The 12,280-nt window shown below is 44.2% G+C and overlaps 1 pseudogene; it reads right to left on the reverse strand.

Moving 5' to 3' along the window:
* Positions 1-8,924: 8,924 nt before the first annotated feature.
* On the reverse strand, positions 8,925-9,347 carry LOC142429323 (nucleoside diphosphate kinase B pseudogene; annotated as a pseudogene).
* Between the last annotated feature and the right edge of the window lie 2,933 nt (positions 9,348-12,280).

The following is a 12,280-nucleotide window of genomic DNA, read 5'->3' on the forward strand; positions in this document are numbered from 1 at the left end:
GCTGAGAGATCAAGGTAGACTGAATATACACCCAGCCACCTACCCAATGCCAGCCTAGTCAATGCTTTGTATTAGCTCCTTTCCTTTATGCTTTAAAGTTACCTGTTATTCCAGCTGTCAGGAGGGGAATGGAATGGCTGGCTGACTGGAGTGTGGAGTGGAGATTTCTGCCTTGCCCCCCTTCACTTCTATGGTCCACAAATTTGTCTTCCCCCACTCCTGTGACCACTTATCCTAAAGCCATCCATTCCAAACAACTAGCTTGGCCAGATTCCGTTAGTATTCACTGATTACCTGGGAGGGCAAGAGGGATTATCACCCACCCTATAGAGCCTTGGTGGTGTCTCAGCAGTTCCAGAGCACCAGCCTGCTTTATGGGAGAAAGATGAGGCTTTCTATTCTTGTGAAGAACTAATGTCTCATAAACCCATGGGTACAGTTCTACCCTGTCCTGTAGGTTCATATCAACTATAGAGTCAGTATTAACTCTGATGGTAGTGGTTTTTTTTAGGGGGGTGAGGTGGGGAGGGGACTTAAGTATCTGATAACCACAAGACCCACAGTCCAAACCCACCAGCACTCTTCTGGAGAAAAAGGCAGTTGGCTTCCTTGAAGAGTTACAGCCTCTGACACAGTTCTCCATACTATCTCAGAGGGTGACTGTGATTTGGAATCAACTGTTAATTTGGATAGAACTCTTTGCCTTCTCTGAATCGTGGGTTCCTTTCTTTAGATTACATACATGGAAGGAGACAGGAAGAGGAGGAAGGAAAAACAATGGAAAGCAGCACTGTGATCTCTTTGACTCTGCAATGGACCTTGAAGGAAGATGCTGCCATTTCCACCAGAGGAGATCACAGAAAGACAGACCTACTGCCATTGAGTCGATTGTGCTCTACTACATATGACGTCCTTCTCCAGGGACTGGTCTCTCCTGACAACATGTCCAAAGGGTGTAAAACGAAGTCTCGCCATGTTGCTGGAGGATCATCCGTTTGTTTATCCTTTTAGCCATCCGTGCTACTTCCAGTATTCTTCTCCAGCACCACAATTCAAGTGCATGGGTTCTTCAATATCCAACTTTCACATGCATGAGGGAGTTTAAAATACATCATCTTGGGTCAGGCACACTTTAGTCCTCAAAGCAACATCCCCGCTTTTCCATACTCTGGTCTGTGCAGCAGATTTACCTAATGCAGCTCCTATCTTTTGATCTCTTGACTGCTGCTTCCATGAACATTGATAGTGGATCCAAGTGACAGGTAGATAGATTAGGGATAAAGGAGTTGTCTCCACCAAATGCCTACCCTAAAAGAAAATCAGCTGGTCATGCCACAATAAAGGCATTGGAAAGGAATCAGGCCCACGTTATACACCTATGGGGACAATCCAAAGTCGACAGTGCTCGGACACTGGGACATAATAGGGCACACAGGTGCCCCTGAATTTAACCTGTAACCCATCCAAAACTGAGCGTGTGAAGACTAAAGCCACCTAGGCACAGGTGAAGGTCATCCTTCACAGGTCAATGTCACAGGTGCGCCTAAACTGAACCAACAAAGTCAGTCAATACCTTCAACCACATGGCCTGCATTCCCCGCTCCCCCAACAACAAATGGGGATAGGAGGCCCGCTCTCTTGGCCTGGTACACCTTTCACATGGGGTTTTGTGCTCTCCTCAAGTGGCCCTCTTCAATCTCAAACGCTTGTGTGATCCCCTTCGTGGCCTTACAGGCTTTGCAGAAATAGCGTGTATTTTCTTACTGTAATACCTGAAGCTTCTCTTTGCCTCATAAAAGTTACTTGGATTTCAAAAGCGCTTCTGCTGCATGAATTCTTTCAGCATTGAGAAGCGAGAACTGAGGTAAACTACCCCAGAAACTCAAGATAAAATCCTTGACAACTTCAACCATTTTCCATTTATCATGATGTTATGATTTTATCCTAACCCAGTTTGGTTTCCTTTCCGTGAGTTGTAATCCATAGTGAGGGCTGCAAACTTTGATCTCCATCAGCAAGTGCTTCCGGTCCTCATTCCAACAAGTGAGGGTGTGGTATCTGCATGTCACAGGTTGTTGCTCGCAGCCTTTCTCCAATCCTGATGTCACATTCTTCTTCATATGAGCCAACTTCTCTGATGATTTGCTCAGCATAGACTACACGAATATGGTGAGAGGATACAACTCTGATACACATCTTTCCTGAATTTAAATCATGCATCCCTTGATGTTCCATTTGCACAACTGCCTCTTGATCTATGTACAAGTTCCAGAGCAGCACAATGAAATGTTCTGGAATTCCCATTCTAATCAATATTATCCATAGTTGTTTTTTTGTTATGAGCCACACAAATGCCTTGGCATAGTATAAAACACAAACAGCTTTCTGGAGTTCTCTGCTTTCAGCCAAGATACACCTATTGTCAGCAATAATGTCCTTTGTTCCACATCTTCTTCTGAATCTGCCCTGAACCTCTGGTCTTTGCTTCACCACTTGAGGCAGAGATCTGGAAACTGTTTTTCAATGGTCCTGAGAGTTCTGTGTCCAAGATGGCATGTGTCCACACAGAGGCATGTGTGGGTGGAGGTGTACCCTAGGGGAACAAAAATGGTGTGACTTGGTCAGGGTCAGGACTTAATCCCACCCTGTCCATTAGCATAGCAGAGGGCTCCCATCCAAATGGGTTACAGCCACAGGCATAGTGTCCGGAAGTATAGGGACTACACTGTATAAGGGACTACAGCTAGAAGGGCCATATTAACTGATTATCTCATTACCACAGCAGTTTTTCAAAGCATTTTAGAGACCCTCAAGACAGTTGAAAGAAAGTCACACCCTCAAAGAACTAGAGATCTTATCACTTGAGTATCTTGGCACCTAATTGCTAAGGTGATTTTTATATACACTAATAATTGGGGATCATGCTTCTAAAAGGGTCCTGTGTTCAGTGTATTCCCCATCAAAGCAGGATACAGCTACCAGCAACTGATAGTAGCAAGCCAAAGGCTAAACTCACTGCCAATAAGTCAATGCTTACTCATAGTAACCCTAGAAAACAAGGTAGAACTGCCCCTGTGAGTTTCTGTGACTGTAACATTTTATGGGCATAGAAAACCCCTTTTTTCCTCCCAAGAAGTGGCTATGGTTTCCGATGACTGCCCTTGCAGATCACAGCCCGACACGTGACCACTATGTCACCAAGGCTGCTCCTGATCCGTATGGTGGAGGATATACCATGTAGGAACTTGAGTGCCGAACAAACAGTAAAGCGCAATGATCTGTGCACTATGTATTCCTAGGCAAGTGCTGTCATCGTTCTTGAATCTCATTTGTACTGTCAGTAGTAGAAATGGGATAGTCATCCCTGTTTTTCTAACTCTTCTGGGTACTTTACACTGATTTGAAGACCTAGCTGCCAGCTGTGGAATAGAAAGCATTCTTCAAGTGGTTTGGGGCTGAAAATTGAGCACAAAGAGGAACCTGGCTGGAAGGGTTCCAATACCTTGGTAGGATAACTGCCACCTACACTGATTAATGACCTTTTACTGCATAAGGAATTACCTCCAATTTCAGCAGCTTAAATGACAACCTTAATATTTCACACAGTTTCACACAGGGTCAGGAATCCACAAGTAAATGAGCTGTACTGCACAGCTGGCTCCGGCTCCGGATCTCTCACCAGGTTGCAGTTCAACTATGAGCCGGGGCTGCCCTCAGCTCAAGGCTTGACTGAGGCTGGAGAATCCACTCCCAAGCTCACCCTGGTGGTGGTTGGCAGGCTTCAGTGATTCACTGGCTGGCAGCTCAGCTCCAGGCTTGCTTTTTTTTTTGCTATGTGTGGGTGTCTTAATGGGGCTGCTCACAAAATGGCAGCTCCCTTTCCCTAGAGTTAGAGATCCCAAAGAGATGGAGAACAAGCGCACCAAGTGGAAAGAACCAGTCATTGATGGATTAATCCAATACTGACAGTGCCCTATGGTTGTTTCTGCCTTATACTCCTGGCCACAGGTACGCCCTTGGTACAAGGGGCAGGGACCGATATAAGAATGTGATAATAAAAAAACAAAAAATGTGATAATGGGCAGATATCATTGGAGGCCTGGAGAAGGGCATCCTGCTCGGTAAAGTAGCGGGGCCACAAAAAGGGCGAGGACTGTGGACACGATGGATAGATGGATAGACACCGTGGCTGCATCCATGGGCTGGAATATGAGAATGATGGGCCGTGAGGCTGGCGCAGGACGGGAAGTGTTTCCTGCTGTTGGATACAGGGTCCGTCCGCATGAGTCAGGAGTGACTGGCTGGCACCTAACAAAAATAACATGCGACATCTACTCCTCATTGTTGCAGGTTTGGAAATTGAATTTAGACCACGTATCAGAATTCATCAGATTCAGGAGTCTGATTCACACAAATCAAAATCAACCAAAAAACCTTAATTTCCCTTTTTTCAGACTGTAAGCTTCATTAGGGAGGGTTTGTGTGTGTGCCGGATTTGTCATCATTGCACTGTCAGTGCCCAAAACAGTGACTGGCACATAATGGGAACTCAAGAAATAACTCAATAACCCCCTCCGAGGCAGATGGACAATGGAAAAGTGGGTGAAGGGAGACATCGGTCAGTGTAAGACATGAAAAAAAGAATAGTAATTTATAAATTATCAAGGGTTCAGGAGGGAGGGAGGGTGGGGGAACGAGGGGAAAATGACAAGCTGATACCAAGGGCTCAAGTAGAAAATGTTTTGAAAATGATGGCAACAAATGTACAAATGTGTTTGACACAATGGATGGATGGATTGTGATGAGTTGTATATGTCCCCAATAAAATTATAAACCGAAATAACCATCATAAGGCTAATTTTTAAGATACTGGTAACCCTACTTTCCCATCTGCCATTTTCTTTTTCTACCCAAGGTGGGTTCGATGATTTGCTAGAATGACTCATAGAACTTCCAGAAAGGACCTCAGGTTATCAGTAGGGAGCGTACAAGGTTTGGGAGAAGTTGTGCCAGAGGACTTCTGCTGACCCTCAGGGATAGGCTAGTCTCCGTGTATAGATGTTCTCACCATTCCAGGAAATCCCAAAGAGGAAGCTCTACATTCCAGGTTCCCTTAGTCACTGGGACCACCTGCACCTGGCATGACTCAGGGAATACACTCCATACCCCCATCCCTATGGGTCTCCACTCCATACCCCCATCCCTATCCCCCAGTTTCTTGATCTTTCATGTGAGTTAATTTTGCGACAAATTCAGAAACTGAAACTTGGCCACAATGTTCTCTACAAAGTAGTCACATCAGGGACAATAATAAAGCTTATTTCCAATAAACTTTGAAATTTTAAAAAATGAAGATAAAGTTTCCTATGATAAACTAATAATAATTAATGCAGTATAGGCACAATTTTTTTGTGAAAGAATACTCTAAGATAGTGGTTCTCAACCTTCCAATGCTGTGACCCTTTCATACAGTTCCTCATGTGGTAATCCCCCAACCATAAACTATTTTTTTACATTTTATTAGGGGCTCATACAACTCTTATCACAATCCATACATATATATACATCAATTGTATAAAGCACATCCGTACATTCTTTGCCCTAATCATTTTCAAAGCATTTGCTCTCCACTTAAGCCCTTTGCATCAGGTCCTCTTTTTTCCCTTCCCTCCCCGCTCCCCCCTCATAAAATTATTTTTGTTGCTACTTCATAACTGTCATTTTGCTAGTGCTATGAATCGGGGACCCCTGTGAAAGGGTTGTTCAACCCCCAAAGGGGTTGCGACCCACAGGTAGAGAACCGCTGGTCTAAAGCTGCTCTGTGAATGCTGGGGGTGTGAACGGCGATAAGAGATGACTAGAGTTGAAAAGAAAATTGTGCTATTTTTGCTTCAGTTAACATCTGAAGAAAGAATATTCACCTAAATCTAGTGACTGCATGAAACCTCATAAAGACAAGAATGAAAAGAACTTCACACACAAAAAGACAAGAATGTAAAAAAAAAAATTAAAAAAAAAAAGACAAGAATGTATCTGTATCTCCAACGCCATCTACATCCAGGTGTCATGGCTGCTGGGTCCCCTGGATATTGGACTCCATGGTCACCAAAGACTCATTTGAGTATAACAACTAACTTCTAATATTATTTACTTTCTATTACTTAACCAAGTAACACAAAATATCCAGTTCATATGATTTGTAATTTTCTTTTTTTAAGATCTGCAAGTTTCGCTGCGATTGGTGTTAGCGTGAGAGAGAGAACTTGGTTTGGCCCTTTGTCTCTGGATTCCTATAAAAGCCATTGTTATGATTAAGGAATTGGGTGACTTTTCTTTTCTGAAGTAGTCAGGCAGCACTTGAAGCATGGGGTGAACTTCATTCTCCTGTGCTTTGGACATGTTATCAGGAGGGTCTCTGCAGAAGGAGGACGGCATGGTAATGGAGTAGGTCACCAACAATGGGGAAGACTCAATGAGAGGGAGTGGCATGGTGCCTGCAACAATGTAACCCAACAGGACTGAGCAGTGTTTCATTGTGTTGTGCATAGGGTCATTTTGTGTCAGAACTAACTTGAGGACAGGAACTATAGACACCCCAGCCTGGGATAACAAATCTCAGAGAGAGATGATACCATCCATTGTGTGCATTCCCTGAGTCATGCCAGGTGCAGGTGGTCCCAGTGACTAAGGGAACCTGGAATGTAGAGCTTCCTCTTTGAGATTTCCTGGAATGGTGAGAATATCTATACACGGGAGACTAGCCTATCCCTGAGGGTCAGCAGAAGTCCTCTGGCACAACTTCTCCCAAACCTTGTACCCTCCCTACTGATAACCTGAGGTCCTTTCTGTAGACAATTGGACTTCCCTTATAGAATGGTCACAGGGAAGAGATGAGCCATTCAGGGTGCAGTATAGCATCAATGAAACATACAACTTTCCATGGAAGAACACACCAGCCTGTGTGATCGCGTGGTCCCGAAAGGATCAGTTATCAGGCATCAAAAAACAAAAAATCTTATCATTGGCTGCACACCTCCATCATACGATCGCCGAAGACAAACGGGTGCATAAGCAAATGTGGTGAAGAAAGCTGATGGTGCCCGACTATCAAAAGACATAGTGTCTGGGGTCTTAAAGGCCTGAAGGTGAATAAGCGGCCATCTATCTCAGAAGCAATAAACCCCACATGGAAGAAGCACACCAGCCTGTGCGATCACGAGGTGCCAAAGGGACCAGGTATAAGGCATCATGCAAAAATATATATATATATATATATACACAAAAAAGTGCATATATATATACACACACACCATAGTGAATGAAGGGGGAAGTGCAGAGTGGAGACTCAGAGTCCATTTGTCGGCCACTGGAGATCCCCTCACAGAGGGGTGTAGGGGAGGAGATGAGTCAGTCAGGGTGCGATGTAGTACCGATGAAGAACACAGCTTTCCCCCAGATCCTGGATGCTTCCTCCCCCCAACTACCGTGATCCGAATTCTACCTTGCAGGACTGGATAGGGCAGAGGTTGTACACTGGTGCATATGGGAGCTGGAGGCACAGGGAATCCAGGGTGGATGATACCTTCAGGACCAGAGGTGTGAGGGGCGATACTGGGAGAGTAGAGGGTGAGTGGGTTGGAAAGGGGGAACTGATTACAAGGATCCACATGTGACCTCCTCCCTGGGAGATGGACAGCAGAGAAGGAGGGGAAGGGAGACTCTGGATAGGGCAAGATATGACAAAATAATTATCAAGGGCTCATGAGGGTGGGGGGAGCGGGGAGGGAGGGGGAAAAAAGAGGACCTGTTGCAAAGGGCTTAAGTGGAGAGCAAATGCTTTGAAAATGATTAGGGCAAAGAATGTACAGATGTGCTTTATACAATTGATGTATGTATATGTATGGATTGTGATAAGAGTTGTATGAGCCCCTAATAAAATGTTTAAAAAAAAATAAAGTGCTTACAATGGCCACAGATAGAATAAATTGAAAAAAAAAAAAAGGAAAGAAACATACAACTTTCCTCTAGTTCTTTAATGCTTCCTCCTGCTCACTATCATGACTCCAATTCTACCCCACAAACTTGACTAGACCAGAATGTGTACACTGCTACAGTTAAAAGCCCAAAACACAGGGAATCCAGGAAAGATAAACCCCTCAGGGCCAATAATGAGACTAGAGATACCAGGAAGGTAAGGGTAAGGTGGGGGAAAAGGGGAATCCATCATAAGGATTGACATATAACCCCCTCCCAGGGGGATGGACAACAGAAAAGTGGGTGAAGGGAGACAGCAGATGATGTAAGATATGAAAATAATAATTTATCAGTTATTATGAGGGAGGAAGGGTGGGGAGGGAGGGAAAAATGAGTTGATATCAAGGACTCAAGTAGAAGAAAATGTTTTGAAAATGATGATGGCAACATATGTACAAATGTGCTTGACATAATGGATATATGTATGGATTATGGTAAGAGTTATAAGAGCCCCAAACAAAAGTATTTAATAATAATAAAAATCAAGAAACTAACCAAAATAAGGTCCTCTTCCTCTCCTGAGCTTCTTGTGGCAATATTTCTGCAACCTTCCCAGAAGGAAATTTGGCATTCTTCACTGAGATTTCTAGTGCATGTGGGACCCCGCTCCTTAGCCAGATGGGTTTTAAGGGAAAGTTGTGTAATTGTAGGGAAGAAATTATTAAGAGACAAAAGTTTTGGGGCGCTCACCTCTGCTATGGCATCAGGAACCAGGTCCTGGCAGGAGAGAGAGAAAACATTTTTTTTTCCCAGTCTCCAAAGACTTTATTGGGCAGTGTGCTTTGGAAGGAGATAGGACATCAGTCCTACTGCTTCCAACCACACAAGGGGTTGGAAGGACAAGCACAGTGCCAACGGGCCCACAGGGATGGGACTGCTTTGTCCACCTCTTACTCATAGATCCAGTCACAGCCCAAGATTTGTAGTCCACCAACTCCTCCGGCTTAAACCAGAGGCTGATTTCTTTTCACCGCTTTTGACTGAATCACTGCCCTGAATGATGTTCCTGTGAACTTGAACACAGAAGTCCCCTTGGATGGTGCCTGGCTTATAATCCACTGGGTTAGGCACTCCCAGCACCACCTGGCCCACCATGGCCACATTGGTCCGGAGTTCATGTACTTCACCAGCCCTCGGAAGAAGGGGCGGTCTTTCAGGTCAATGGAGTGCTGCTTCAGGTGTTCTTCGGAGGCCTGAACTAGCTTCATGCCCACTAGATGGAACCCCTTCTGCTCAAAGCTCTTGATGATGTGCCCACAAGGCCTTGCTGCATCTGGCTTGATGGCGAAGAAGGTGCACTCATTGTTGGCCATGGTGCAAGTCAGGTGGCTGGGGAGCGGGCCAAGAAAATGTATTTTGAACATCAATTTATATAGTTAATTAGGCATGCAAACCCCCCTAATTACAGGTAACCACTTACATAACAAAGTGGGCTGTTCCCTAACCCTAAAGGTCCCGGAGTTGAGTTACTCCTTGGAGGAGTAACCTAACACCAGTGCTGGGGGCAGGTAATAGGGAGTGACAGTCCCCTGAACAGGGAGAGCAATAGCAACCACACCTGCTCCTATAGAGAAAGCTGCCGGCCAGATAGCAATCAGCCATGTGAGAGGTAACTTTAAGGTAGCACTATTATGGGAGGATATTATGGTGATTAATCTTAGTTATGAGAATGGGACTCCTCTCTAAATCACAAGTGTGAGTCAGGCCTCCCTCCACCAGAACCCTAGACTCCCAGTCTTCTTAAATATGAGAATAAAGAATTTGTCCACATACACTCTCTTCCCAGTCCTCAGTTTTCCACAAGTGCATACATCTTTTAACTCAGTAATCTTAGTGTCAAACTATACAAAGATCGATGGCACAACAATGCTTACATGTACACACAAAATTTTAACTGGAATTCAACTCAACTTTGGGGGGGAATCACTTTATTGAGGGTTTTTACAATTTTTTTCATGTTTCATTTATTCATTTGAAGATATATCACTCAAGTCAATTCAACAAACACGTGGCTGGCTGGTCCACCCACCATACACGCGTCAATGAAATAGCCATGGAGTCCAGGGCCACAGACATGACTTCATGCAGTTTCTTTGGTTCATCTGGATTGTCATCTAAGATTTTCAAACTGATGGATGATATAGTTTTTTTTAATCATGTTATTGGGGGCTCATACAACTCTTCTCACCATCCATCCATTGTGTCAAGCGTATTTGTACACTTGTTGCCATCATCATTCTCAAAGCATTTTCTTTCTACTTGAGCTCTTGATATCAGCTCCTCATTTTCCCCCACCCTCCCTATCCTGCCTCCCTCAGGAACCCTTGATAATTTATAAACTATTACTGTTTTTCCATGTCTTACATTGTTACATCAATTGTATCAACTATATTTGTACATATGTTGCCATCATTTTTTTGGTAGATAATTACTTTCTATTGCGCTCTTGGTAACAGCTCCTCTTTCTCCCCTTGTCCCCCACCCTAGTGACCCCTTGATAGATTATAAGTTATTATTGTTTTCATATCTCACACTGACCACTGTCTCCCTTCCCCCATGGTTTCCGTTGTTCTTGCCCCTTGGAGGAGTGTGTGGTTTGGGTTGATCACTTCTGTGATTAGGATTGCTTCCCCCTTCCTGCCCCCCACTTCTCCCTACCCATCTGGTATCGCTTATTCCCATTCCTGCTCCTGGGTTGCATGTGTCTAGAGCGCTCATCTTTTATCCCCACCTGTGTACATCCAAAGTGAGAGGTATCACTGGGGTTATGGGGGGGCGGTGAGGAAGACTCAAGGAACCAGAGGAATAGTGTGTTTCATCTTGGTGCTTTACTGCACCCTGGTTGACTCATCCCTTCCCTGTGATCCCTCTGTGGGGGATATCCCATTGTCCACAGATGGGCGTTGGGTCTCTGCTCGGACCCACCTCGTTTTCAACCATATGGTTTTGTTTGTTTGTTTCTTAAGGGTCTTTCGATGCCTGTTACCTGGTCCCTCATGATCATACAGGCTGGTGTGCTTCTTCCATGTTAGTTATGAGTTGTTCTTTCTCTGCTGGATGGTTACCTGTTACATTTCAAGCCTTTTTTTTAATTCCTTTAAAAAAAAATCATTTTACTGGGGGTTCATACAACTCTTAACACAATCCGTACATACATCAATTGTGTAAAGCACATTTGTACATTTGTTGCCCTCACATTTCAAGCCTTCAGGACCCCAGACACTATATCTGTTAATAGCTGGGCACCATCTGCCTTCTTCACTACATTTGCTTATGTACCCATTTTGTCTTAAGAGATTGTGCTGGGAGGGTAAGCATCTTGATTGCCAATTTGTTAGAACAAAGTGTTCTTGTGGGAGGGTATTGAGCAGAGGCCCGAAGTCAGTCCACTACCTCAGTGTATTGCCATATAAATATTTGTATATAGGCCAATACTTCTATTTTTATGGATTAATGTATTTACATGTCAGAGTAACCAGCCTCTGACAATCCTGGGGGTCCGTAGGCACAATTGTACAGCGATAATATATAAAGATTATATAGTAGTAATAGAGAATAGGGAAATTAGGAGAGAAGACAAAATAAAGGAGTCATGGTAGCATGCTCACCTCAGCCCCTATTAGTGGTCCATGTGGAGGTGGGAGACAGAGGAGGAGAGAGAGAATATATTTCTAACCAAGGCTTATATATACTTAGGGGTATGCAAGGCCCCCTGATTACAGGTAACCACATACATCACAGGAAGGGGTTATACCATAAGCAATACAGCAATGGGAGAGGGACGATCTAGGGGTGTACATGCAATAGGAAGAGGAAGGATTAGGGGTACATATGTGACAAGATGGGCAGATCTCAGATTCTAGATGGTAGCCTAACCTTGGTAGTCCTTGAGTGTGCTTGACCTTTTTCTGTGCTCTCTAGGGAAAACAATCACTATCCTTATCAGTAGGGAGTGAGCTCTACTTCAGGTGGGACAGACAATCTTCTGATTGTTCTGGATGGCTGATGTCCTCAGGGAGAAAACTTCTCAGCAGCTGACCTCAATGAGTTAGCAAGCAGGTGACAACCTGGGGAAAAACCTTTGTGTATACCTTATTTACATATGGACACACCTATGCTTTATACCTCTATCCATAGCTTTGCTTCCTAGATTATTCCTGTTTCCTTTTATCTTCCTTCTGCCCCACCATCACGCTTGCCCTACTTCTGTCTCATAGTACTTCCTCTTAGCTAGACTGCTGTTGTG

The sequence above is a fragment of the Tenrec ecaudatus genome, chromosome 16 (assembly GCF_050624435.1).
Source record: "Tenrec ecaudatus isolate mTenEca1 chromosome 16, mTenEca1.hap1, whole genome shotgun sequence".
NCBI classification, from domain to species: Eukaryota; Metazoa; Chordata; class Mammalia; order Afrosoricida; family Tenrecidae; genus Tenrec; species Tenrec ecaudatus.